This window comes from Perca flavescens, unplaced genomic scaffold, assembly GCF_004354835.1.
Source record: "Perca flavescens isolate YP-PL-M2 unplaced genomic scaffold, PFLA_1.0 EPR50_1.1_unplaced_scaf_7, whole genome shotgun sequence".
NCBI classification, from domain to species: Eukaryota; Metazoa; Chordata; class Actinopteri; order Perciformes; family Percidae; genus Perca; species Perca flavescens.
In genome coordinates this window covers 127464-154220 of record NW_021166724.1, presented here as the reverse complement: position 1 = coordinate 154220, position 26757 = coordinate 127464, and the positions used below count along the sequence as shown (strand labels likewise).

The 26757-nt window shown below is 41.2% G+C and overlaps 6 non-coding genes across 6 annotated transcripts; all 6 read left to right on the top strand.

Annotated features, from left to right (window-relative positions):
- The first annotated feature begins 450 nt into the window (after nucleotides 1-450).
- On the top strand, nucleotides 451-519 carry trnap-cgg (transfer RNA proline (anticodon CGG)). Its single transcript has one exon. It is a non-coding gene; the product is annotated as a tRNA-Pro (tRNA).
- Nucleotides 520-11816: 11297 nt separating this feature from the next.
- Nucleotides 11817-11888, top strand: trnap-agg (transfer RNA proline (anticodon AGG)). Its single transcript has one exon. It is a non-coding gene; the product is annotated as a tRNA-Pro (tRNA).
- A 1779-nt stretch (nucleotides 11889-13667) lies between these two features.
- On the top strand, nucleotides 13668-13739 carry trnap-cgg (transfer RNA proline (anticodon CGG)). The gene has a single exon. It is a non-coding gene; the product is annotated as a tRNA-Pro (tRNA).
- Nucleotides 13740-16806: 3067 nt separating this feature from the next.
- On the top strand, nucleotides 16807-16878 carry trnap-cgg (transfer RNA proline (anticodon CGG)). Its single transcript has one exon. It is a non-coding gene; the product is annotated as a tRNA-Pro (tRNA).
- A 3983-nt stretch (nucleotides 16879-20861) lies between these two features.
- trnap-cgg (transfer RNA proline (anticodon CGG)) lies at nucleotides 20862-20933 on the top strand. The gene has a single exon. It is a non-coding gene; the product is annotated as a tRNA-Pro (tRNA).
- Nucleotides 20934-24504: 3571 nt separating this feature from the next.
- trnap-agg (transfer RNA proline (anticodon AGG)) lies at nucleotides 24505-24576 on the top strand. The gene has a single exon. It is a non-coding gene; the product is annotated as a tRNA-Pro (tRNA).
- The last annotated feature ends 2181 nt before the right edge of the window (nucleotides 24577-26757 follow it).

Genomic DNA, 26757 nt, shown 5'->3' with positions numbered 1-26757 from the left:
TGTGCTGGAATCCATTATTTTGACATCTTTTCTACAATCATCGGGTTCTTACCAAATCCTTCATTTAAAGTCCACATTAGAATTAAATTCATCCAGATGGTGGAAACTACGCATATTTGCTCTCAGAGGTCAATTTGCGTCGCAGGATATGGCTCTCGTTTGTCGTTGGTCTAGGGGTGTGATTCTCACTAGAAAGCTTATATGAGTTGATGAAGTCACAGTTACACACTAAGCTTTTTCATTACGATTCTGCTGTCACTTTTGACTGAAATATTCAAGTTCGAAATTTGGTAAAATGTTGGCATCAAAAATAATCACAAAGCTGAATCTGGCAGTGGAGCCAGAGAAAGAGCCCATGCCAAACAAACTACTTGACCATTGCCTTTCAAGTCAGTGACTCATCGGAGACGCATTTACTTAATTGAAAATTGCTAAATCCGTGTTTTACGTGGCTCGTTGGTCTAGTATGATTCTTGCTTCGGGTGCGAGAGGTCCCGGGTTCAAATCCCGGACGAGCCCTAAGGGCAAGATCTGGTTATCACAAAATTTGAAGTTGCCACTAGTGTCAAGTCCACCCAGATGGGGGTAACTAGGCTTTATTGTTCACGCACAAAGTAGAGAATTGGTAATAGGCAATTAAGCCAATAAACTTTTTCTAATTTAATCCAAAAACTGAAGACTTTGTTCTCAGCAGTTGATTTGCATTTGAACCTATCTGGCCTTGGAAGGCCCTGGGATCCCCTAACCCTTCTTGCCCATGCCAAACAAACTACTTGACCATTGCGTTTCAAGTCAGTGACAGATCGGAGCCGCATTTCTTTGATTGAAAATTGCTCAAAGACTGTTTTACTTGGCTCGTTGTTCTAGGGGTATGATTCTCGCTTAGGGTGCGAGAGGTCCCGTGTTCAAATCCCGGATGAGCCCTAAGGGCAAGATCTGGTTATCACAAAATTTGAAGTTGTCACTAGTGTCAAGTCCACCCACATGGTGGTAACTTGACTTTTTTGTTCACGCAATAAGTGGAGAATTGGTAATAGGCAATGAAGCCAATAAACCTTTTCTAATTTAATCCAAAAACTGAAGACTTTGTTCTCAGCAGTCGATTTCAATTTGAACCTATCTTGCCTTGGAAGGCCCTGGGATCCCCTAACCCTTCTTGCCCATGCCATACAAACTACTTGACCATTGCCTTTCAAGTCAGTTACCTGGAATCCCGTAATCCTTCTTGCAATTAACATGAAATGCCAGATAAGTAACCTGCAGCTGAGGGTAGTGTAGGGAAATGGTCCTTGTGCTGGAATCCATTATTTTGACATCTTTTCTAAAGCCATCGGGTTCTTACCAAATCCTTCATTTAAAGTCCACATTACAATTAATGGTGGAAACTACGCATATTTGCTCTTAGAGGTCAATTTGCGTCGCAGGATATGGCTCTCGTTTGTCTTTGGCTAGGGTTATGATTCTCGCTAGAAAGCTTATATGACTTGATGAATTCACAGTTACACACTAAGCTTTTTCATTACGATTCTGCTGTCACTTTTGACTGAAATATTCAAATTCGAAATTTGTTAAAATGTTGGCATCAAAAATAATCACAAAGCTGAATCTGGCAGTGGAGCCAGAGAAAGAGCCCATGCCAAACAAACTACTTGACCATTGCCTTTCAAGTCAATGACAGATCGGAGCCGCATTTGCTTGATTGAAAATTGCTAAAAGACTGTTTTATGTGGCTTGTTGTTCTAGGGGCATGATTCTCGCTTAGGGTGCGAGAGGTCCAGGGTTCAAATTCTGGACGAGCCCTAAGGGCAAGATCTGGTTATCACAAAATTTGAAGTTGTCACTAGTGTCAAGACCACCCAAATGGTGGTAACTTGGCTTTTTTGTTCACGCAATAAGTGGAGAATTGGTAATAGACAATGAAGCCAATAAACCTTTTCTAATTTAATCCAAAAACTGAAGACTTTGTTCTCAGCAGTCGATTTGCATTTGAACCTATCTGGCCTTGGAAGGCCCTGGGATCCCCTAACCCTTCTTGCCCATGCCATACAAACTACTTGACCATTGCCTTTCAAGTCAGTTATCTGGAATCCCGTAATCCTTCTTGCAATTAATATGAAAAGCCAGATAAGTAACCTGCAGGTGAGAATAGTGTAGGGAAATGGTCCTTGTGCTGGAATCCATTATTTTGACATCTTTTCTACAATCATCGGGTTCTTACCAAATCCTTTATTTGAAGTCCACATTAGAATTAAATTCATCCAGATGGTGGAAACTATGCATATTTGCTCTCAGAGGTCAATTTGCGTCGCAGGATATGGCTCTCGTTTGTCGTTGGTCTAGGGGTGTGATTCTCACTAGAAAGCTTATATGAGTTGATGAAGTCACAGTTACACACTAAGCTTTTTTTTCATTACGATTCTGCTGTCACTTTTGACTGAAATAATCTAGTTCGAAATTTGGTAAAATGTTGGCATCAAAAATAATCACAAAGCTGAATCTGGCATAGGAGCCAGAGAAAGAGCCCATGCCAAACAAACTACTTGACCATTGCCTTTCAAGTCAGTGACTGATCGGAGACGCATTTACTTAATTGAAAATTGCTAAATCAGTGTTTTACGTGGCTCGTTGGTAGGGGGGGTATGATTCTCGCTTAGGGTGCGAGAGGTCCCGGGTTCAAATCCCGGACGAGCCCTAAGGGAAATATCTGGTAATCACAAAATTTGAATTCATCACTAGTGTCAAATCTGACCATATGCTGGTAGCTAAGCTTTTTGTTCACGCACAAAGTAGAGAATTGGTAATAGCCAATGAAGCCAATGAACGTTTTCTAATTTAATCCAAAAACTGAAGACTTTGTTCTCAGCAGTCGATTTGCATTTGAACCTATCTGGCCTTGGAAGGCCCTGGGATCCCCTAACCCTTCTTGCCCATGCCAAACAAACTACTTCACTATTGCCTTTCAAGTCAGTTACTTGGAATCCCGTAATCCTTGCAATTAACATGAAATGCCAAATAAGTAACCTGCAGCTAAGGGTAGTGTAGGGACAAGGTCCTTGTGCTGGAATCCATTATTTTGACATCTTTTCTAAAGTCATCGGGTTCTTACCAAATCCTTCATTTAAAGTCCACATTACAATTAATGGTGGAAACTACGCATATTTGCTCTCAGAGGTCAATTTGCGTCGCAGGATATGGCTCTCGTTTGTCGTTGGTAGGGGTGTGATTCTCACTAGAAAGCTTATATGAGTTGATGAAGTCACAGTTACACACTAAGCTTTTTCATTATGATTCTGCTGTGACTTTTGACTGAAATATTCAAGTTCGAATTTGGTCAAATGTTGGCATCAAAAATAATCACAAAGCTGAATCTGGCAGTGGAGCCAGAGAAAGAGCCCATGCCAAACAAACTACTTGAACATTGCCTTTCAAATGTTGGCATCAAAAATAATCACAAAGCTGAATCTGGCAGTGGAGCCAGAGAAAGAGCCCATGCCAAACAAACTACTTGAACATTGCCTTTCAATTCAGTGACAGATCGGAGCCGCATTTCCTTGATTGAAAATACCTAAAAGACTGTTTTACGTGGCTTGTTGTTCTAGGGGCATGATTCTCGCTTAGGGTGCGAGAGGTCCAGGTTTCAAATCCCGGACGAGCCCTAAGGGCAAGATCTGGTTATCAAAAAATTTGAAGTTGTCACTAGTGTCAAGACCACCCAAATGGTGGTAGCTAGGCTTTTTTGTTCACGCACAAAGTAGAGAATTGGTAATAGCCAATGAAGCCAATGAACGTTTTCTAATTTAATCCAAAAACTGAAGACTTTGTTCTCAGCAGTCGATTTGCATTTGACCTATCTGGCCTTGGAAGGCCCTGGGATCCCCTAACCCTTCTTGCCCATGCCAAACAAACTACTTGACCATTGCCTTTCAAGTCAGTTACCTGGAATCCCGTAATCCTTCTTGCAATTAACATGAAATGCCAAATATAACCTGCAGCTAAGGGTAGTGTAGGGAAATGGTCCTTGTGCTGGAATCCATTATTTTGACATCTTTTCTACAATCATCGGGTTCTTACCAAATCCTTCATTTAAAGTCCACATTAGAATTAAATTCATCCAGATGGTGGAAACTACGCATATTTGCTCTCAGAGGTCAATTTGCGTCGCAGGATATGGCTCTCGTTTGTCGTTGGTCTAGGGGTGTGATTCTCACTAGAAAGCTTATATGAGTTGATGAAGTCACAGTTACACACTAAGCTTTTTCATTACGATTCTGCTGTCACTTTTGACTGAAATATTCAAGTTCGAAATTTGGTAAAATGTTGGCATCAAAAAAATCATCAAAAATAATCACAAAGCTGAATCTGGCAGTGGAGCCAGAGAAAGAGCCCATGCCAAACAAACTACTTGACCATTGCCTTTCAAGTCAGTGACAGATCGGAGACGCATTTTTAATTGAAAATTGCTAAAAGACTGTTTTACGTGGCTTGTTGGTCTAGGGGCATGATTCTCGCTTAGGGTGCGAGAGGTCCAGGTTCAAATCCCGGACGAGCCCTAAGGGCAAGATCTGGTTATCACAAAAATTTGAAGTCATCACTAGTGTCAAGTCCACCCAAATGGTGGTAACTAGGCTTTTTTGTTCACGCACAAAGTAGAGAATTGGTAATAGGCAATTAAGCCAATAAACTTTTTCTAATTTAATCCAAAAACTGAAGACTTTGTTCTCAGCAGTTGATTTGCAATTGAACCTATCTGGCCTTGGAAGGCCCTGGGATCCCCTAACCCTTCTTGCCCATGCCAAACAAACTACTTGACCATTGCCTTTCAAGTCAGTTACCTGGAATCCCGTAATCCTTCTTGCAATTAACATGAAATGCCAAATAAGTAACCTGCAGCTAAGGGTAGTGTAGGGACAAGGTCCTTGTGCTGGAATCCATTATTTTGACATCTTTTCTAAATCATCGGGTTCTTACCAAATCCTTCATTTAAAGTCCACATTACAATTAATGGTGGAAACTACGCATATTTGCTCTCAGAGGTCAATTTGCGTCGCAGGATATGGCTCTCGTTTGTCGTTGGTCTAGGGGTGTGATTCTCACTAGAAAGCTTATATGAGTTGATGAAGTCACAGTTACACACTAAGCTTTTTCATTACGATTCTGCTGTCACTTTTGACTGAAAATTCAATTCGAAATTTGGTAAAATGTTGGCATCAAAAATAATCACAAAGCTGAATCTGGCAGTGGAGCCAGAGAAAAATTTGAACATTGCCTTTCAAATGTTGGCATCAAAAATAATCACAAAGCTGAATCTGGCAGTGGAGCCAGAGAAAGAGCCCATGCCAAACAAACTACTTGAACATTGCCTTTCAATTCAGTGACAGATCGGAGCCGCATTTCCTTGATTGAAAATTGCTAAAAGACTGTTTCGTGGCTTGTTGTTCTAGGGGCATGATTCTCGCTTAGGGTGCGAGAGGTCCAGGTTCAAATCCCGGACGAGCCCTAAGGGCAAGATCTGGTTATCAAAAATTTGAAGTTGTCACTAGTGTCAAGACCACCCAAATGGTGGTAGCTAGGCTTTTTGTTCACGCACAAAGTAGAGAATTGGTAATAGCCAATGAAGCCAATAAACGTTTTCTAATTTAATCCAAAAACTGAAGACTTTGTTCTCAGCAGTCGATTTGCATTTGAACCTATCTGGCCTTGGAAGGCCCTGGGATCCCCTAACCCTTCTTGCCCATGCCAAACAAACTACTTGACCATTGCCTTTCAAGTCAGTTACCTGGAATCCCGTAATCCTTCTTGCAATTAACATGAAATGCCAAATAAGTAACCTGCAGCTGAGGGTAGTGTAGGGAAATGGTCCTTGTGCTGGAATCCATTATTTTGACATCTTTTCTAAAATCATCGGGTTCTTACCAAATCCTTCATTTAAAGTCCACATTAGAATTAAAATTAATGGTGGAAACTACGCATATTTGCTCTCAGAGGTCAATTTGCGTCGCAGGATATGGCTCTCGTTTGTCGTTGGTCTAGGGGTTGTGATTCTCACTAGAAAGCTTATATGAGTTGATGAAGTCACAGTTACACACTAAGCTTTTTTTCATTACGATTCTGCTGTCACTTTTGACTGAAATATTCAAGTTCGAAATTTGTTAAAATGTTGGCATCAAAAATAATCACAAAGCTGAATCTGGCAGTGGAGCCAGAGAAAGAGCCCATGCCAAACAAACTACTTGACCATTGCCTTTCAAGTCAGTGACAGATCGGAGACGCATTTGCTTGATTGAAAATTGCTAAAAGACTGTTTTATGTGGCTTGTTGTTCTAGGGGCATGATTCTCGCTAGGGGGTGCGAGAGGTCCAGGGTTCAAATCCCGGACGAGCCCTAAGGGCAAGATCTGGTTATCACAAAATTTGAAGTTGTCACTAGTGTCAAGTCCACCCAAATGGTGGTAACTTGGCTTTTTGTTCACGCACAAAGTGGAGAATTGGTAATAGGCAATGAAGCCAATAAACCTTTTCTAATTTAATCCAAAAACTGAAGACTTTGTTCTCAGCAGTCGATTTGCATTTGAACCTATCTGGCCTTGGAAGGCCCTGGGATCCCCTAACCCTTCTTGCCCATGCCAAACAAACTACTTGACCATTGCCTTTCAAGTCAGTTACCTGGAATCCCGTAATCCTTCTTGCAATTAACATGAAATGCCAGATAAGTAACCTGCAGCTGAGGGTAGTGTAGGGAAATGGTCCTTGTGCTGGAATCCATTATTTTGACATCTTTTCTAAAATCATCGGGTTCTTACCAAATCCTTCATTTAAAGTCCACATTAGAATTAAATTAATGGTGGAAACTATGCATATTTGCTCTCAGAGGTCAATTTGCGTCGCAGGATATGGCTCTCGTTTGTCGTTGGTCTAGGGGTGTGATTCTCACTAGAAAGCTTATATGAGTTGATGAAGTCACAGTTACACACTAAGCTTTTTCATTACGATTCTGCTGTCACTTTTGACTGAAAATCAAGTTCGAAATCAAATGTTGGCATCAAAAAAGTTCAAATTTGGTAAAATGTTGGCATCAAAAATAAAAAATAAAAGCTGAATCTGGCAGTGGAGCCAGAGAAAGAGCCCATGCCAAACAAACTACTTGACCATTGCCTTTCAAGTCAGTGACAGATCGGAGCCGCATTTCCTTGATTGAAAATTGCTAAAAGACTGTTTTACGTGGCTTGTTGTTCTAGGGGCATGATTCTCGCTTAGGGTGCGAGAGGTCCAGGGTTCAAATCCCGGACGAGCCCTAAGGGCAAGATCTGGTTATCACAAAATTTGAATTTGTCACTAGTGTCAAAATCCACCCAAATGGTGGTAGCTTGGCTTTTTTGTTCACGCACAAAGTAGAGAATTGGTAATAGCCAATGAAGCCAATAAACCTTTTCTAATTTAATCAAAAAAAACTGAAGACTTTGTTCTCAGCAGTCGATTTGCATTTGAACCTATCTGGCCTTGGAAGGCCCTGGGATCCCCTAACCCTTCTTGCCCATGCCAAACAAACTACTTGACCATTGCCTTTCAAGTCAGTTACCTGGAATCCCGTAATCCTTCTTGCAATTAACATGAAATGCCAAATAAGTAACCTGCAGCTAAGGGTAGTGTAGGGAAATGGTCCTTGTGCTGGAATCCATTATTTTGACATCTTTTCTAAAATCATCGGGTTCTTACCAAATCCTTCATTTAAAGTCCACATTAAACAATTAATGGTGGAAACTACGCATATTTGCTCTCAGAGGTCAAATTTGCGTCGCAGGATATGGCTCTCGTTTGTCGTTGGTCTAGGGGTGTGATTCTCACTAGAAAGCTTATATGAGTTGATGAAGTCACAGTTACACACTAAGCTTTTTCATTATGATTCTGCTGTGACTTTTGACTGAAATATTCAAGTTCGAAATTTGGTAAAATGTTGGCATCAAAAATAATCACAAAGCTGAATCTGGCAGTGGAGCCAGAGAAAGAGCCCATGCCAAACAAACTACTTGAACATTGCCTTTCAAATGTTGGCATCAAAAATAATCAAAGCTGAATCTGGCAGTGGAGCCAGAGAAAGAGCCCATGCCAAACAAACTACTTGAACATTGCCTTTCAATTCAGTGTGACAGAGCCGCATTTCCTTGATTGAAAATAGCTAAAAGACTGTTTTACGTGGCTTGTTGTTCTAGGGGCATGATTCTCGCTTAGGGTGCGAGAGGTCCAGGTTTCAAATCCCGGACGAGCCCTAAGGGCAAGATCTGGTTATCAAAAAATTTGAAGTCGTCACTAGTGTCAAGACCACCCAAATGGTGGTAGCTAGGCTTTTTTGTTCACGCACAAAGTAGAGAATTGGTAATAGCCAATGAAGCCAATGAACGTTTTCTAATTTAATCCAAAAACTGAAGACTTTGTTCTCAGCAGTCGATTTGCATTTGAACCTATCTGGCCTTGGAAGGCCCTGGGATCCCCTAACCCTTCTTGCCCATGCCAAACAAACTACTTGACCATTGCCTTTCAAGTCAGTTACCTGGAATCCCGTAATCCTTCTTGCAATTAACATGAAATGCCAAATAAGTAACCTGCAGCTAAGGGTAGTGTAGGGAAATGGTCCTTGTGCTGGAATCCATTATTTTGACATCTTTTCTAAAGTCATCGGGTTCTTACCAAATCCTTCATTTAAAGTCCACATTAGAATTAAATTCATCCAGATGGTGGAAACTACGCATATTTGCTCTCAGAGGTCAATTTGCGTCGCAGGATATGGCTCTCGTTTGTCGTTGGTCTAGGGGTGTGATTCTCACTAGAAAGCTTATATGAGTTGATGAAGTCACAGTTACACACTAAGCTTTTTTTTCATTATGATTTCTGCTGACTTTTGACTGAAATATTCAAGTTCGAAATTTGGTAAAATGTTGGCATCAAAAATAATCACAAAGCTGAATCTGGCAGTGGAGCCAGAGAAAGAGCCCATGCCAAACAAACTACTTGAACATTGCCTTTCAAATGTTTCAAATCAAAGTGAACTGGCATGGAGCCAGAGAAAGAGCCCATGCCAAACAAACTATTTGAACATTGCCTTTCAATTTGACAAAATTGATTGAAAATAGCTAAAAGACTGTTTTACGTGGCTTGTTGTTCTAGGGGGGGCATGATTCTCGCTTAGGGTGCGAGAGGTCCAGGTTCAAATCCCGGACGAGCCCTAAGGGCAAGATCTGGTTATCAAAAATTTGAAGTTGTCACTAGTGTCAAGACCACCCAAATGGTGGTAGCTAGCTTTTTTTGTTCACGCACAAAGTAGAGAATTGGTAATAGCCAATGAAGCCAATAAACTTTTTCTAATTTAATCCAAAAACTGAAGACTTTGTTCTCAGCAGTTGATTTGCATTTGAACCTATCTGGCCTTGGAAGGCCCTGGGATCCCCTAACCCTTCTTGCCCATGCCAAACAAACTACTTGACCATTGCCTTTCAAGTCAGTTACCTGGAATCCCGTAATCCTTCTTGCAATTAACATGAAATGCCAAATAAGTAACCTGCAGCTAAGGGTAGTGTAGGGAAATGGTCCTTGTGCTGGAATCCATTATTTTGACATCTTTTCTACAATCATCGGGTTCTTACCAAATCCTTCATTTAAAGTCCACATTAGAATTAAATTCATCCAGATGGTGGAAACTACGCATATTTGCTCTCAGAGGTCAATTTGCGTCGCAGGATATGGCTCTCGTTTGTCGTTGGTCTAGGGGTGTGATTCTCACTAGAAAGCTTATATGAGTTGATGAAGTCACAGTTACACACTAAGCTTTTTCATTTTTTCATTACGATTCTGCTGTCACTTTTGACTGAAATATTCAAGTTCGAAATTTGGTAAAATGTTGGCATCAAAAATAATCACAAAGCTGAATCTGGCAGTGGAGCCAGAGAAAGAGCCCATGCCAAAAACAAACTACTTGACCATTGCCTTTCAAGTCAGTGACACTGATCGGAGACCGCATTTACTTAATTGAAAATTGCTAAAAAAGACTGTTTTATGTGGCTTGTTGTTCTAGGGGCATGATTCTCGCTTAGGGTGCGAGAGGTCCAGGGTTCAAATCCCGGACGAGCCCTAAGGGCAAGATCTGGTTATCACAAAATTTGAAGTTGTCACTAGTGTCAAGTCCACCCAAATGGTGGTAACTAGGCTTTTTTGTTCACGCACAAAGTAGAGAATTGGTAATAGGCAATGAAGCCAATAAACTTTTCTAATTTAATCCAAAAACTGAAGACTTTGTTCTCAGCAGTCGATTTGCATTTGACCTATCTGGCCTTGGAAGGCCCTGGGATCCCCTAACCCTTCTTGCCCATGCCAAACAAACTACTTGACCATTGCCTTTCAAGTCAGTTACCTGGAATCCCGTAATCCTTCTTGCAATTAACATGAAATGCCAAATAAGTAACCTGCAGCAGAGGGTAGTGTAGGGAAATGGTCCTTGTGCTGGAATCCATTATTTTGACATCTTTTCTACAATCATCGGGTTCTTACCAAATCCTTCATTTAAAGTCCACATTACAATTAATGGTGGAAACTACGCATATTTGCTCTCAGAGGTCAATTTGCGTCGCAGGATGAGGATATGGCTCGTTTTTGTCTTTGGTCTAGGGTTATGATTCTCACTAGAAAGCTTATATGAGTTGATGAATTCACAGTTACACACTAAGCTTTTTCATTACGATTCTGCTGTCACTTTTGACTGAAATATTCAAGTTCGAAATTTGTTAAAATGTTGGCATCAAAAAATAATCACAAAGCTGAATCTGGCAGTGGAGCCAGAGAAAGAGCCCATGCCAAACAAACTACTTGACCATTGCCTTTCAAGTCAGTGACAGATCGGAGCCGCATTTGCTTGATTGAAAATTGCTAAAAGACTGTTTTTATGTGGCTTGTTGTTCTAGGGGCATGATTCTCGCTTAGGGTGCGAGAGGTCCAGGGTTCAAATCCCGGACGAGCCCTAAGGGCAAGATCTGGTTATCAAAAAATTTGAAGTTGTCACTAGTGTCAAGACCACCCAAATGGTGGTAACTTGGCTTTTTGTTCACGCAATAAGTGGAGAATTGGTAATAGACAATGAAGCCAATAAACCTTTTCTAATTTAATCCAAAAACTGAAGACTTTGTTCTCAGCAGTCGATTTGCATTTGAACCTATCTGGCCTTGGAAGGCCCTGGGATCCCCTAACCCTTCTTGCCCATGCCAAACAAACTACTTGACCATTGCCTTTCAAGTCAGTTACCTGGAATCCCGTAATCCTTCTTGCAATTAACATGAAATGCCAAATAAGTAACCTGCAGCTGAGGGTAGTGTAGGGAAATGGTCCTTGTGCTGGAATCCATTATTTTGACATCTTTTCTACAATCATCGGGTTCTTACCAAATCCTTCATTTAAAGTCCACATTAGAATTAAATTCATCCAGATGGTGGAAACTATGCATATTTGCTCTCAGAGGTCAATTTGCGTCGCAGGATATGGCTCTCGTTTGTCGTTGGTCTAGGGGTGTGATTCTCACTAGAAAGCTTATATGAGTTGATGAAGTCACAGTTACACACTAAGCTTTTTTCATTACGATTCTGCTGTCACTTTTGACTGAAATATTCAAGTTCGAAATTTGGTAAAATGTTGGCATCAAAAATAATCACAAAGCTGAATCTGGCAGTGGAGCCAGAGAAAGAGCCCATGCCAAACAAACTACTTGACCATTGCCTTTCAAGTCAGTGACTGATCGGAGACATTTACTTAATTGAAAATTGCTAAATCAGTGTTTTTTGTGGCTCGTTGGTCTAGGGGCATGATTCTCGCTTAGGGTGCGAGAGGTCCAGGGTTCAAATCCCGGACGAGCCCTAAGGGAAAGATCTGGTAATCACAAAATTTGAATTCATCACTAGTGTCAAATCCACCCAAATGCTGGTAGCTAGGCTTTTTGTTCACGCACAAAGTAGAGAATTGGTAATAGCCAATGAAGCCAATGAACGTTTTCTAATTTAATCCAAAAACTGAAGACTTTGTTCTCAGCAGTCGATTTGCATTTGAACCTATCTGGCCTTGGAAGGCCCTGGGATCCCCTAACCCTTCTTGCCCATGCCAAACAAACTACTTGACCATTGCCTTTCAAGTCAGTTACTTGGAATCCCGTAATCCTTGCAATTAACATGAAATGCCAAATAAGTAACCTGCAGCTAAGGGTAGTGTAGGGAAAAGGTCCTTGTGCTGGAATCCATTATTTTGACATCTTTTCTAAAGTCATCGGGTTCTTACCAAATCCTTCATTTAAAGTCCACATTACAATTAATGGTGGAAACTACGCATATTTGCTCTCAGAGGTCAATTTGCGTCGCAGGATATGGCTCTCGTTTGTCGTTGGTCTAGGGGTGTGATTCTCACTAGAAAGCTTATATGAGTTGATGAAGTCACAGTTACACACTAAGCTTTTTCATTATGATTCTGCTGTGACTTTTGACTGAAATATTCAAGTTCGAAATTTGGTCAAATGTTGGCATCAAAAATAATCACAAAGCTGAATCTGGCAGTGGAGCCAGAGAAAGAGCCCATGCCAAACAAACTACTTGAACATTGCCTTTCAAATGTTGGCATCAAAAATAATCACAAAGCTGAATCTGGCAGTGGAGCCAGAGAAAGAGCCCATGCCAAACAAACTACTTGAACATTGCCTTTCAATTCAGTGACAGATCGGAGCCGCATTTCCTTGATTGAAAATAGCTAAAAGACTGTTTTACGTGGCTTGTTGTTCTAGGGGCATGATTCTCGCTTAGGGGGTGCGAGAGGTCCAGGTTTCAAATCCCGGACGAGCCCTAAGGGCAAGATCTGGTTATCAAAAATTTGAAGTTGTCACTAGTGTCAAGACCACCCAAATGGTGGTAGCTAGGCTTTTTGTTCACGCACAAAGTAGAGAATTGGTAGCCAATGAAGCCAATGAACGTTTTCTAATTTAATCCAAAAACTGAAGACTTTGTTCTCAGCAGTCGATTTGCATTTGACCTATCTGGCCTTGGAAGGCCCTGGGATCCCCTAACCCTTCTTGCCCATGCCAAACAAACTACTTGACCATTGCCTTTCAAGTCAGTTACCTGGAATCCCGTAATCCTTCTTGCAATTAACATGAAATGCCAAATAAGTAACCTGCAGCTAAGGGTAGTGTAGGGAAATGGTCCTTGTGCTGGAATCCATTATTTTGACATCTTTTCTACAATCATCGGGTTCTTACCAAATCCTTCATTTAAAGTCCACATTAGAATTAAATTCATCCAGATGGTGGAAACTACGCATATTTGCTCTCAGAGGTCAATTTGCGTCGCAGGATATGGCTCTCGTTTGTCGTTGGTCTAGGGGTGTGATTCTCACTAGAAAGCTTATATGAGTTGATGAAGTCACAGTTACACACTAAGCTTTTTCATTACGATTCTGCTGTCACTTTTGACTGAAATATTCAAGTTCGAAATTTGGTAAAATGTTGGCATCAAAAATAATCACAAAGCTGAATCTGGCAGTGGAGCCAGAGAAAGAGCCCATGCCAAACAAACTACTTGACCATTGCCTTTCAAGTCAGTGACTCATCGGAGACGCATTTACTTAATTGAAAATTGCTAAATCCGTGTTTTACGTGGCTCGTTGGTCTAGGGGTATGATTCTTGCTTCGGGTGTGAGAGGTCCCGGGTTCAAATCCCGGACGAGCCCTAAGGGCAAGATCTGGTTATCACAAAATTTGAAGTTGCCACTAGTGTCAAGTCCACCCAGATGGGGGTAACTAGGCTTTATTGTTCACGCACAAAGTAGAGAATTGGTAATAGGCAATTAAGCCAATAAACTTTTTCTAATTTAATCCAAAAACTGAAGACTTTGTTCTCAGCAGTTGATTTGCATTTGAACCTATCTGGCCTTGGAAGGCCCTGGGATCCCCTAACCCTTCTCCCATGCCAAACAAACTACTTGACCATTGCGTTTCAAGTCAGTGACAGATCGGAGCCGCATTTCTTTGATTGAAAATTGCTCAAAGACTGTTTTACTTGGCTCGTTGTTCTAGGGGGCATGATTCTCGCTTAGGGTGCGAGAGGTCCAGGTGTTCAAATCCCGGATGAGCCCTAAGGGCAAGATCTGGTTATCACAAAATTTGAAGTTGTCACTAGTGTCAAGTCCACCCACATGGTGGTAACTTGACTTTTTTGTTCACGCAATAAGTGGAGAATTGGTAATAGGCAATGAAGCCAATAAACCTTTTCTAATTTAATCCAAAAACTGAAGACTTTGTTCTCAGCAGTCGATTTCAATTTGAACCTATCTTGGCCTTGGAAGGCCCTGGGATCCCCTAACCCTTCTTGCCCATGCCAAACAAACTACTTGACCATTGCCTTTCAAGTCAGTTACCTGGAATCCCGTAATCCTTCTTGCAATTAACATGAAATGCCAAATAAGTAACCCTGCAGCTGAGGGTAGTGTAGGGAAATGGTCCTTGTGCTGGAATCCATTATTTTGACATCTTTTCTAAATCATCGGGTTCTTACCAAATCCTTCATTTAAAGTCCACATTACAATTAATGGTGGAAACTACGCATATTTGCTCTCAGAGGTCAATTTGCGTCGCAGGATATGGCTCTCGTTTGTCTTTGGTCTAGGGTTGTGATTCTCACTAGAAAGCTTATATGAGTTGATGAAGTCACAGTTACACACTAAGCTTTTTCATTTTTTCACTTTTGACGATTCTGCTGTCACTTTTGACTGAAATATTCAAAGTTTGAAATTTGTTAAAATGTTGGCATCAAAAATAATCACAAAGCTGAATCTGGCAGTGGAGCCAGAGAAAGAGCCCATGCCAAACAAACTACTTGACCATTGCCTTTCAAGTCAGTGACAGATCGGAGCCGCATTTGCTTGATTGAAAATTGCTAAAAGACTGTTTTATGTGGCTTGTTGTTCTAGGGGCATGATTCTCGCTTAGGGGTGCGAGAGGTCCAGGGTTCAAATCCCGGACGAGCCCTAAGGGCAAGATCTGGTTATCACAAAATTTGAAGTTGTCACTAGTGTCAAGACCACCCAAATGGTGGTAACTAGCTTTTTTTTTGTTCACGCACAAAGTAGAGAATTGGTAATAGACAATGAAGCCAATAAACCTTTTCTAATTTAATCCAAAAACTGAAGACTTTGTTCTCAGCAGTCGATTTGCATTTGAACCTATCTGGCCTTGGAAGGCCCTGGGATCCCCTAACCCTTCTTGCCCATGCCAAACAAACTACTTGACCATTGCCTTTCAAGTCAGTTATCTGGAATCCCGTAATCCTTCTTGCAATTAACATGAAATGCCAAATAAGTAACCTGCAGCTAAGGGTAGTGTAGGGAAATGGTCCTTGTGCTGGAATCCATTATTTTGACATCTTTTCTACAATCATCGGGTTCTTACCAAATCCTTCATTTAAAGTCCACATTAGAATTAAATTCATCCAGATGGTGGAAACTATGCATATTTGCTCTCAGAGGTCAATTTGCGTCGCAGGATATGGCTCTCGTTTGTCGTTGGTCTAGGGGTGTGATTCTCACTAGAAAGCTTATATGAGTTGATGAAGTCACAGTTACACACTAAGCTTTTTCATTATGATTCTGCTGTGACTTTTGACTGAAATATTCAAGTTCGAAATTTGGTAAAATGTTGGCATCAAAAATAATCACAAAGCTGAATCTGGCAGTGGAGCCAGAGAAAGAGCCCATGCCAAACAAACTACTTGACCATTGCCTTTCAAAAATAATCACAAAGTGACAGTGGAGCCAGAGAAAGAGCCCATGCCAAACAAACTACTTGAACATTGCCTTTCAATTCAGTGACAGAAAATTGATTGAAAATAGCCTAAAAGACTGTTTTACGTGGCTTGTTGTTCTAGGGGGGCATGATTCTCGCTTAGGGTGCGAGAGGTCCAGGTTTCAAATCCCGGACGAGCCCTAAGGGCAAGATCTGGTTATCAAAAATTTGAAGTTGTCACTAGTGTCAAGACCACCCAAATGGTGGTAGCTAGGCTTTTTTTGTTCACGCACAAAGTAGAGAATTGGTAATAGCCAATGAAGCCAATGAACGTTTTCTAATTTAATCCAAAAACTGAAGACTTTGTTCTCAGCAGTCGATTTGCATTTGAACCTATCTGGCCTTGGAAGGCCCTGGGATCCCCTAACCCTTCTTGCCCATGCCAAACAAACTACTTGACCATTGCCTTTCAAGTCAGTTACCTGGAATCCCGTAATCCTTCTTGCAATTAACATGAAATGCCAAATAAGTAACCTGCAGCTAAGGGTAGTGTAGGGAAATGGTCCTTGTGCTGGAATCCATTATTTTGACATCTTTTCTACAATCATCGGGTTCTTACCAAATCCTTCATTTAAAGTCCACATTAGAATTAAATTCATCCAGATGGTGGAAACTACGCATATTTGCTCTCAGAGGTCAATTTGCGTCGCAGGATATGGCTCTCGTTTGTCGTTGGTCTAGGGGTGTGATTCTCACTAGAAAGCTTATATGAGTTGATGAAGTCACAGTTACACACTAAGCTTTTTCATTACGATTCTGCTGTCACTTTTGACTGAAATATTCAAGTTCGAAATTTGGTAAAATGTTGGCATCAAAAATAATCACAAAGCTGAATCTGGCAGTGGAGCCAGAGAAAGAGCCCATGCCAAACAAACTACTTGACCATTGCCTTTCAAGTCAGTGACTCATCGGAGACGCATTTACTTAATTGAAAATTGCTAAATCAGTGTTTTACGTGGCTCGTTGGTCTAGGGGTATGATTCTTGCTTCGGGTGCGAGAGGTCCCGGGTTCAAATCCCGGACGAGCCCTAAGGGCAAGATCTGGTTATCACAAAATTTGAAGTTGCCACTAGTGTCAAGTCCACCCAGATGGGGGTAACTAGGCTTTATTGTTCACGCACAAAGTAGAGAATTGGTAATAGGCAATTAAGCCAATAAACTTTTTCTAATTTAATCCAAAAACTGAAGACTTTGTTCTCAGCAGTTGATTTGCATTTGAACCTATCTGGCCTTGGAAGGCCCTGGGATCCCCTAACCCTTCTTGCCCATGCCAAACAAACTACTTGACCATTGCGTTTCAAGTCAGTGACAGATCGGAGCCGCATTTCTTTGATTGAAAATTGCTCAAAGACTGTTTTACTTGGCTCGTTGTTCTAGGGGTATGATTCTCGCTTAGGGTGCGAGAGGTCCCGTGTTCAAATCCCGGATGAGCCCTAAGGGCAAGATCTGGTTATCACAAAATTTGAAGTTGTCACTAGTGTCAAGTCCACCCACATGGTGGTAACTTGACTTTTTTGTTCACGCAATAAGTGGAGAATTGGTAATAGGCAATGAAGCCAATAAACCTTTTCTAATTTAATCCAAAAACTGAAGACTTTGTTCTCAGCAGTCGATTTCAATTTGAACCTATCTTGCCTTGGAAGGCCCTGGGATCCCCTAACCCTTCTTGCCCATGCCCATGCCAAACAAACTACTTGACCATTGCCTTTCAAGTCAGTTACCTGGAATCCCGTAATCCTTCTTGCAATTAACATGAAATGCCAGATAAGTAACCTGCAGCTGAGGGTAGTGTAGGGAAATGGTCCTTGTGCTGGAATCCATTATTTTGACATCTTTTCTAAAGCCATCGGGTTCTTACCAAATCCTTCATTTAAAGTCCACATTACAATTAATGGTGGAAACTACGATATTATTTGCTCTTAGAGGTCAATTTGCGTCGCAGGATATGGCTCTCGTTTGTCTTTGGCTAGGGTTATGATTCTCGCTAGAAAGCTTATATGACTTGATGAATTCACAGTTACACACTAAGCTTTTTCATTACGATTCTGCTGTCACTTTTGACTGAAAATTCAATTCAAATTCGAAATTTGTTAAAATGTTGGCATCAAAAATAATCACAAAGCTGAATCTGGCAGTGGAGCCAGAGAAAGAGCCCATGCCAAACAAACTACTTGACCATTTTGCCTTTCAAGTCAATGACAGATCGGAGCCGCATTTGCTTGATTGAAAATTGCTAAAAGACTGTTTTATGTGGCTTGTTGTTCTAGGGGCATGATTCTCGCTTAGGGTGCGAGAGGTCCAGGGTTCAAATTCTGGACGAGCCCTAAGGGCAAGATCTGGTTATCACAAAATTTGAAGTTGTCACTAGTGTCAAGACCACCCAAATGGTGGTAACTTGGCTTTTTTGTTCACGCAATAAGTGGAGAATTGGTAATAGACAATGAAGCCAATAAACCTTTTCTAATTTAATCCAAAAACTGAAGACTTTGTTCTCAGCAGTCGATTTGCATTTGAACCTATCTGGCCTTGGAAGGCCCTGGGATCCCCTAACCCTTCTTGCCCATGCCATACAAACTACTTGACCATTGCCTTTCAAGTCAGTTATCTGGAATCCCGTAATCCTTCTTGCAATTAATATGAAAAGCCAGATAAGTAACCTGCAGGTGAGAATAGTGTAGGGAAATGGTCCTTGTGCTGGAATCCATTATTTTGACATCTTTTCTACAATCATCGGGTTCTTACCAAATCCTTTATTTGAAGTCCACATTAGAATTAAATTCATCCAGATGGTGGAAACTATGCATATTTGCTCTCAGAGGTCAATTTGCGTCGCAGGATATGGCTCTCGTTTTGTCGTTGGTCTAGGGGTGTGATTCTCACTAGAAAGCTTATATGAGTTGATGAAGTCACAGTTACACACTAAGCTTTTTCATTACGATTCTGCTGTCACTTTTGACTGAAATAATCTAGTTCGAAATTTGGTAAAATGTTGGCATCAAAAATAATCACAAAGCTGAATCTGGCATAGGAGCCAGAGAAAGAGCCCATGCCAAACAAACTACTTGACCATTGCCTTTCAAGTCAGTGACTGATCGGAGACGCATTTACTTAATTGAAAATTGCTAAAATCAGTTTTACGCATTGGCTCGTTGGTCTAGGGGTATGATTCTCGCATGATTCTCGCTCCAGGGTGCGAGAGAGGTCCCGGTTCAAATCCCGGACGAGCCCTAAAGGGAAATATCTGGTAATCACAAAATTTGAATTCATCACTAGTGTCAAATCTGACCATATGCTGGTAGCTAAGCTTTTTTTGTTCACGCACAAAGTAGAGAATTGGTAATAGCCAATGAAGCCAATGAACGTTTTCTAATTTAATCCAAAAACTGAAGACTTTGTTCTCAGCAGTCGATTTGCATTTGAACCTATCTGGCCTTGGAAGGCCCTGGGATCCCCTAACCCTTCTTGCCCATGCCAAACAAACTACTTCACTATTGCCTTTCAAGTCAGTTACTTGGAATCCCGTAATCCTTGCAATTAACATGAAATGCCAAATAAGTAACCTGCAGCTAAGGGTAGTGTAGGGACAAGGTCCTTGTGCTGGAATCCATTATTTTGACATCTTTTCTAAAGTCATCGGGTTCTTACCAAATCCTTCATTTAAAGTCCACATTACAATTAATGGTGGAAACTACATATTTGCTCTCAGAGGTCAATTTGCGTCGCAGGATATGGCTCTCGTTTGTCGTTGGTCTAGGGGTGTGATTCTCACTAGAAAGCTTATATGAGTTGATGAAGTCACAGTTACACACTAAGCTTTTTCATTATGATTCTGCTGTGACTTTTGACTGAAATATTCAAGTTCGAAATTTGGTCAAATGTTGGCATCAAAAATAATCACAAAGCTGAATCTGGCAGTGGAGCCAGAGAAAGAGCCCATGCCAAACAAACTACTTGAACATTGCCTTTCAAATGTTGGCATCAAAAATAATCACAAAGCTGAATCTGGCAGTGGAGCCAGAGAAAGAGCCCATGCCAAACAAACTACTTGAACATTGCCTTTCAATTCAGTGACAGATCGGAGCCGCATTTCCTTGATTGAAAATAGCTAAAAGACTGTTTTACGTGGCTTGTTGTTCTAGGGGCATGATTCTCGCTTAGGGTGCGAGAGGTCCAGGTTTCAAATCCCGGACGAGCCCTAAGGGCAAGATCTGGTTATCAAAAATTTGAAGTTGTCACTAGTGTCAAGACCACCCAAATGGTGGTAGCTAGGCTTTTTTTTGTTCACGCACAAAGTAGAGAATTGGTAATAGCCAATGAAGCCAATGAACGTTTTCTAATTTAATCCAAAAACTGAAGACTTTGTTCTCAGCAGTCGATTTGCATTTGACCTATCTGGCCTTGGAAGGCCCTGGGATCCCCTAACCCTTCTTGCCCATGCCAAACAAACTACTTGACCATTGCCTTTCAAGTCAGTTACCTGGAATCCCGTAATCCTTCTTGCAATTAACATGAAATGCCAAATAAGTAACCTGCAGCTAAGGGTAGTGTAGGGAAATGGTCCTTGTGCTGGAATCCATTATTTTGACATCTTTTCTACAATCATCGGGTTCTTACCAAATCCTTCATTTAAAGTCCACATTAGAATTAAATTCATCCAGATGGTGGAAACTACGCATATTTGCTCTCAGAGGTCAATTTGCGTCGCAGGATATGGCTCTCGTTTGTCGTTGGTCTAGGGGTGTGATTCTCACTAGAAAGCTTATATGAGTTGATGAAGTCACAGTTACACACTAAGCTTTTTCATTACGATTCTGCTGTCACTTTTGACTGAAATATTCAAGTTCGAAATTTGGTAAAATGTTGGCATCAAAAATAATCACAAAGCTGAATCTGGCAGTGGAGCCAGAGAAAGAGCCCATGCCAAACAAACTACTTGACCATTGCCTTTCAAGTCAGTGACTGATCGGAGACGCATTTACTTAATTGAAAATTGCTAAATCCATGTTTTAAGTGGCTCGTTGGTCTAGGGGTATGATTCTCGCTTCGGGTGCGAGAGGTCCCGGGTTCAAATCCCGGACGAACCCTAAGGGCAAGATCTGGTTATCACAAAATTTGAAGTTGCCACTAGTGTCAAGTCCACCCAGATGGGGGTAACTAGGCTTTATTGTTCACCCACAAAGTAGAGAATTGGTAATAGGCAATTAAGCCAATAAACTTTTTCTAATTTAATCCAAAAACTGAAGACTTTGTTCTCAGCAGTTGATTTGCAATTGAACCTATCTGGCCTTGGAAGGCCCTGGGATCCCCTAACCCTTCTTGCCCATGCCAAACAAACTACTTGACCATTGCCTTTCAAGTCAGTTACCTGGAATCCCGTAATCCTTCTTGCAATTAACATGAAATGCCAAATAAGTAACCTGCAGCTAAGGGTAGTGTAGGGAAATGGTCCTTGTGCTGGAATCCATTATTTTGACATCTTTTCTACAATCATCGGGTTCTTACCAAATCCTTCATTTAAAGTCCACATTACAATTAATGGTGGAAACTACGATATTTGCTCTCAGAGGTCAATTTGCGTCGCAGGATATGGCTCTCGTTTGTCTTTGGTCTAGGGGTTGTGATTCTCGCTAGAAAGCTTATATGAGTTGATGAAGTCACAGTTACACACTAAGCTTTTTCATTACGATTTCTGCTGTCACTTTTGACTGAAATATTCAAGTTCGAAATTTGTTAAAATGTTGGCATCAAAAATAATCACAAAGCTGAATCTGGCAGTGGAGCCAGAGAAAGAGCCCATGCCAAACAAACTACTTGACCATTGCCTTTCAAGTCAGTGACAGATCGGAGCCGCATTTCCTTGATTGAAAATTGCTAAAAGACTGTTTTATGTGGCTTGTTGTTCTAGGGGCATGATTCTCGCTTAGGGTGCGAGAGGTCCAGGGTTCAAATCCCTGGACGAGCCCTAAGGGCAAGATCTGGTTATCACAAAATTTGAAGTTGTCACTAGTGTCAAGACCACCCAAATGGTGGTAACTTGGCTTTTTTTGTTCACGCAAAAGTGGAGAATTGGTAATAGACAATGAAGCCAATAAACCTTTTCTAATTTAATCCAAAAACTGAAGACTTTGTTCTCAGCAGTCGATTTGCATTTGAACCTATCTGGCCTTGGAAGGCCCTGGGATCCCCTAACCCTTCTTGCCCATGCCAAACAAACTACTTGACCATTGCCTTTCAAGTCAGTTATCTGGAATCCCGTAATCCTTCTTGCAATTAACATGAAATGCCAGATAAGTAACCTGCAGCTGAGGGTAGTGTAGGGAAATGGTCCTTGTGCTGGAATCCATTATTTTGACATCTTTTCTACAATCATCGGGTTCTTACCAAATCCTTCTTTATTTAAAGTCCACATTAGAATTAAATTCATCCAGATGGTGGAAACTATGCATATTTGCTCTCAGAGGTCAATTTGCGTCGCAGGATATGGCTCTCGTTTGTCGTTGGTCTAGGGGTGTGATTCTCACTAGAAAGCTTATATGAGTTGATGAAGTCACAGTTACACACTAGCTTTTTTTTCATTACGATTCTGCTGTCACTTTTGACTGAAATATTCAAGTTCGAAATTTGGTAAAATGTTGGCATCAAAAATAATCACAAAGCTGAATCTGGCAGTGGAGCCAGAGAAAGAGCCCATGCCAAACAAACTACTTGAACATTGCCTTTCAAGTCAGTGACTGATCGGAGACGCATTTACTTAATTGAAAATTGCTAAATCTAAAAGTGTTTTACGTGGCTTGTTGTTCTAGGGGCATGATTCTCGCTTAGGGTGCGAGAGGTCCAGGTTTCAAATCCCGGACGAGCCCTAAGGGCAAGATCTGGTAATCACAAAATTTGAATTCATCACTAGTGTCAAATCTGACCATATGCTGGTAGCTAAGCTTTTTTGTTCACGCACAAAGTAGAGAATTGGTAATAGCCAATGAAGCCAATGAACGTTTTCTAATTTAATCCAAAAACTGAAGACTTTGTTCTCAGCAGTCGATTTGCATTTGAACCTATCTGGCCTTGGAAGGCCCTGGGATCCCCTAACCCTTCTTGCCCATGCCAAACAAACTACTTCACTATTGCCTTTCAAGTCAGTTACTTGGAATCCCGTAATCCTTGCAATTAACATGAAATGCCAAATAAGTAACCTGCAGCTAAGGGTAGTGTAGGGACAAGGTCCTTGTGCTGGAATCCATTATTTTGACATCTTTTCTAAAGTCATCGGGTTCTTACCAAATCCTTCATTTAAAGTCCACATTACAATTAATGGTGGATGGTGGAAACGCATATTTGCTCTCAGAGGTCAATTTGCGTCGCAGGATATGGCTCTCGTTTGTCGTTGGTCTAGGGGTGTGATTCTCACTAGAAAGCTTATATGAGTTGATGAAGTCACAGTTACACACTAAGCTTTTTCATTATGATTCTGCTGTGACTTTTGACTGAAATATTCAAGTTCGAAATTTGGTCAAATGTTGGCATCAAAAATAATCACAAAGCTGAATCTGGCAGTGGAGCCAGAGAAAGAGCCCATGCCAAACAAACTACTTGAACATTGCCTTTCAAATGTTGGCATCAAAAATAATCACAAAGCTGAATCTGGCAGTGGAGCCAGAGAAAGAGCCCATGCCAAACAAACTACTTGAACATTGCCTTTCAATTCAGTGACAGATCGGAGCCGCATTTCCTTGATTGAAAATAGCTAAAAGACTGTTTTACGTGGCTTGTTGTTCTAGGGGCATGATTCTCGCTTAGGGTGCGAGAGGTCCAGGTTTCAAATCCCGGACGAGCCCTAAGGGCAAGATCTGGTTATCAAAAAATTTGAAGTTGTCACTAGTGTCAAGACCACCCAAATGGTGGTAGCTAGGCTTTTTTGTTCACGCACAAAGTAGAGAATTGGTAATAGCCAATGAAGCCAATGAACGTTTTCTAATTTAATCCAAAAACTGAAGACTTTGTTCTCAGCAGTCGATTTGCATTTGACCTATCTGGCCTTGGAAGGCCCTGGGATCCCCTAACCCTTCTTGCCCATGCCAAACAAACTACTTGACCATTGCCTTTCAAGTCAGTTACCTGGAATCCCGTAATCCTTCTTGCAATTAACATGAAATGCCAAATAAGTAACCTGCAGCTAAGGGTAGTGTAGGGAAATGGTCCTTGTGCTGGAATCCATTATTTTGACATCTTTTCTACAATCATCGGGTTCTTACCAAATCCTTCATTTAAAGTCCACATTAGAATTAAATTCATCCAGATGGTGGAAACTACGCATATTTGCTCTCAGAGGTCAATTTTGCGTCGCAGGATATGGCTCTCGTTTGTCGTTGGTCTAGGGGTGTGATTCTCACTAGAAAGCTTATATGAGTTGATGAAGTCACAGTTACACACTAAGCTTTTTCATTACGATTCTGCTGTCACTTTTGACTGAAATATTCAAGTTCGAAATTTGGTAAAATGTTGGCATCAAAAATAATCAAAGCTGAATCTGGCAGTGGAGCCAGAGAAAGAGCCCATGCCAAACAAACTACTTGACCATTGCCTTTCAAGTCAGTGACAGATCAGTGACAGATCGGCCGCATTTACTTAATTGAAAATTGCTAAAAGACTGTTTTACGTGGCTCGTTGGTCTAGGGGTATGATTCTCGCTTAGGGTGCGAGAGGTCCAGGGTTCAAATCCCGGACGAGCCCTAAGGGCAAGATCTGGTTATCACAAAATTTGAAGTTGTCACTAGTGTCAAGTCCACCCAGATGGTGGTAACTAGGCTTTTTTGTTCACGCACAAAGTAGAGAATTGGTAATAGGCAATTAAGCCAATAAACTTTTTCTAATTTAATCCAAAAACTGAAGACTTTGTTCTCAGCAGTTGATTTGCAATTGAACCTATCTGGCCTTGGAAGGCCCTGGGATCCCCTAACCCTTCTTGCCCATGCCAAACAAACTACTTGACCATTGCCTTTCAAGTCAGTTACCTGGAATCGTAATAATCCTTCTTGCAATTAACATGAAATGCCAAATAAGTAACCTGCAGCTAAGGGTAGTGTAGGGAAATGGTCCTTGTGCTGGAATCCATTATTTTGACATCTTTTCTACAATCATCGGGTTCTTACCAAATCCTTCATTTAAAGTCCACATTACAATTAATGGTGGAAACTACGCATATTTTCTCTGTGAGGTCAATTTGCGTCGCAGGATATGGCTCTCGTTTGTCGTTGGTCTAGGGGTGTGATTCTCGCTACACAGCATATATGAGTTAATGAAGTCACAGTTACACACTAAGCTTTTTCATTACGATTCTGCTGTGACTTTTGACTGAAATATTCAAGTTCGAAATTTGGTCAAATGTTGGCATCAAAAATAATCACAAAGCTGAATCTGGCAGTGGAGCCAGAGAAAGAGCCCATGCCAAACAAACTACTTGAACATTGCCTTTCAATTCAGTGACAGATCGGAGCCGCCAAACAAATTTGAACTTGATTGAAAATTGCTCCTTGATTGAAAAAGACTGTTTTATGTGGCTTGTTGTTCTAGGGGCATGATTCTCGCTTAGGGTGCGAGAGGTCCAGGTTTCAAATCCCGGACGAGCCCTAAGGGCAAGATCTGGTTATCAAAAAATTTGAAGTTGTCACTAGTGTCAAGACCACCCAAATGGTGGTAGCTAGGCTTTTTGTTCACGCACAAAAGTGGAGAATTGGTAATAGCCAATGAAGCCAATAAACCTTTTCTAATTTAATCCAAAAACTGAAGACTTTGTTCTCAGCAGTCGATTTGCATTTGAACCTATCTGGCCTTGGAAGGCCCTGGGATCCCCTAACCCTTCTTGCCCATGCCAAACAAACTACTTGACCATTGCCTTTCAAGTCAGTTACCTGGAATCCCGTAATCCTTCTTGCAATTAACATGAAATGCCAAATAAGTAACCTGCAGCTAAGGGTAGTGTAGGGAAATGGTCCTTGTGCTGGAATCCATTATTTTGACATCTTTTCTACAATCATCGGGTTCTTACCAAATCCTTCATTTAAAGTCCACATTAGAATTAAATTCATCCAGATGGTGGAAACTACGCATATTTGCTCTCAGAGGTCAATTTGCGTCGCAGGATATGGCTCTCGTTTGTCGTTGGTCTAGGGGTGTGATTCTCACTAGAAAGCTTATATGAGTTGATGAAGTCACAGTTACACACTAAGCTTTTTCATTATGATTCTGCTGTCACTTTTGACTGAAATATTCAAGTTCGAAATTTGGTAAAATGTTGGCATCAAAAATAATCACAAAGCTGAATCTGGCAGTGGAGCCAGAGAAAGAGCCCATGCCAAACAAACTACTTGACCATTGCCTTTCAAGTCAGTGACTGATCGGAGACGCATTTACTTTAATTGAAAATTGCTAAATAGCTAAAAGTGTTTTACGTGGCTTCGTTGGTCTAGGGGTATGATTCTCGCTTAGGGTGCGAGAGGTCCCGGTTCAAATCCCGGACGAGCCCTAAGGGCAAGATCTGGTTATCACAAAATTTGAATTCATCACTAGTGTCAAGTCCACCCAGATGCTGGTAGCTAGGCTTTTTGTTCACGCACAAAGTAGAGAATTGGTAATAGCCAATGAAGCCAATAAACGTTTTCTAATTTAATCCAAAAACTGAAGACTTTGTTCTCAGCAGTCGATTTGCATTTGAACCTATCTGGCCTTGGAAGGCCCTGGGATCCCCTAACCCTTCTTGCCCATGCCAAACAAACTACTTGACCATTGCCTTTCAAGTCAGTTACTTGGAATCCCGTAATCCTTGCAATTAACATGAAATGCCAAATAAGTAACCTGCAGCTAAGGGTAGTGTAGGGAAAAGGTCCTTGTGCTGGAATCCATTATTTTGACATC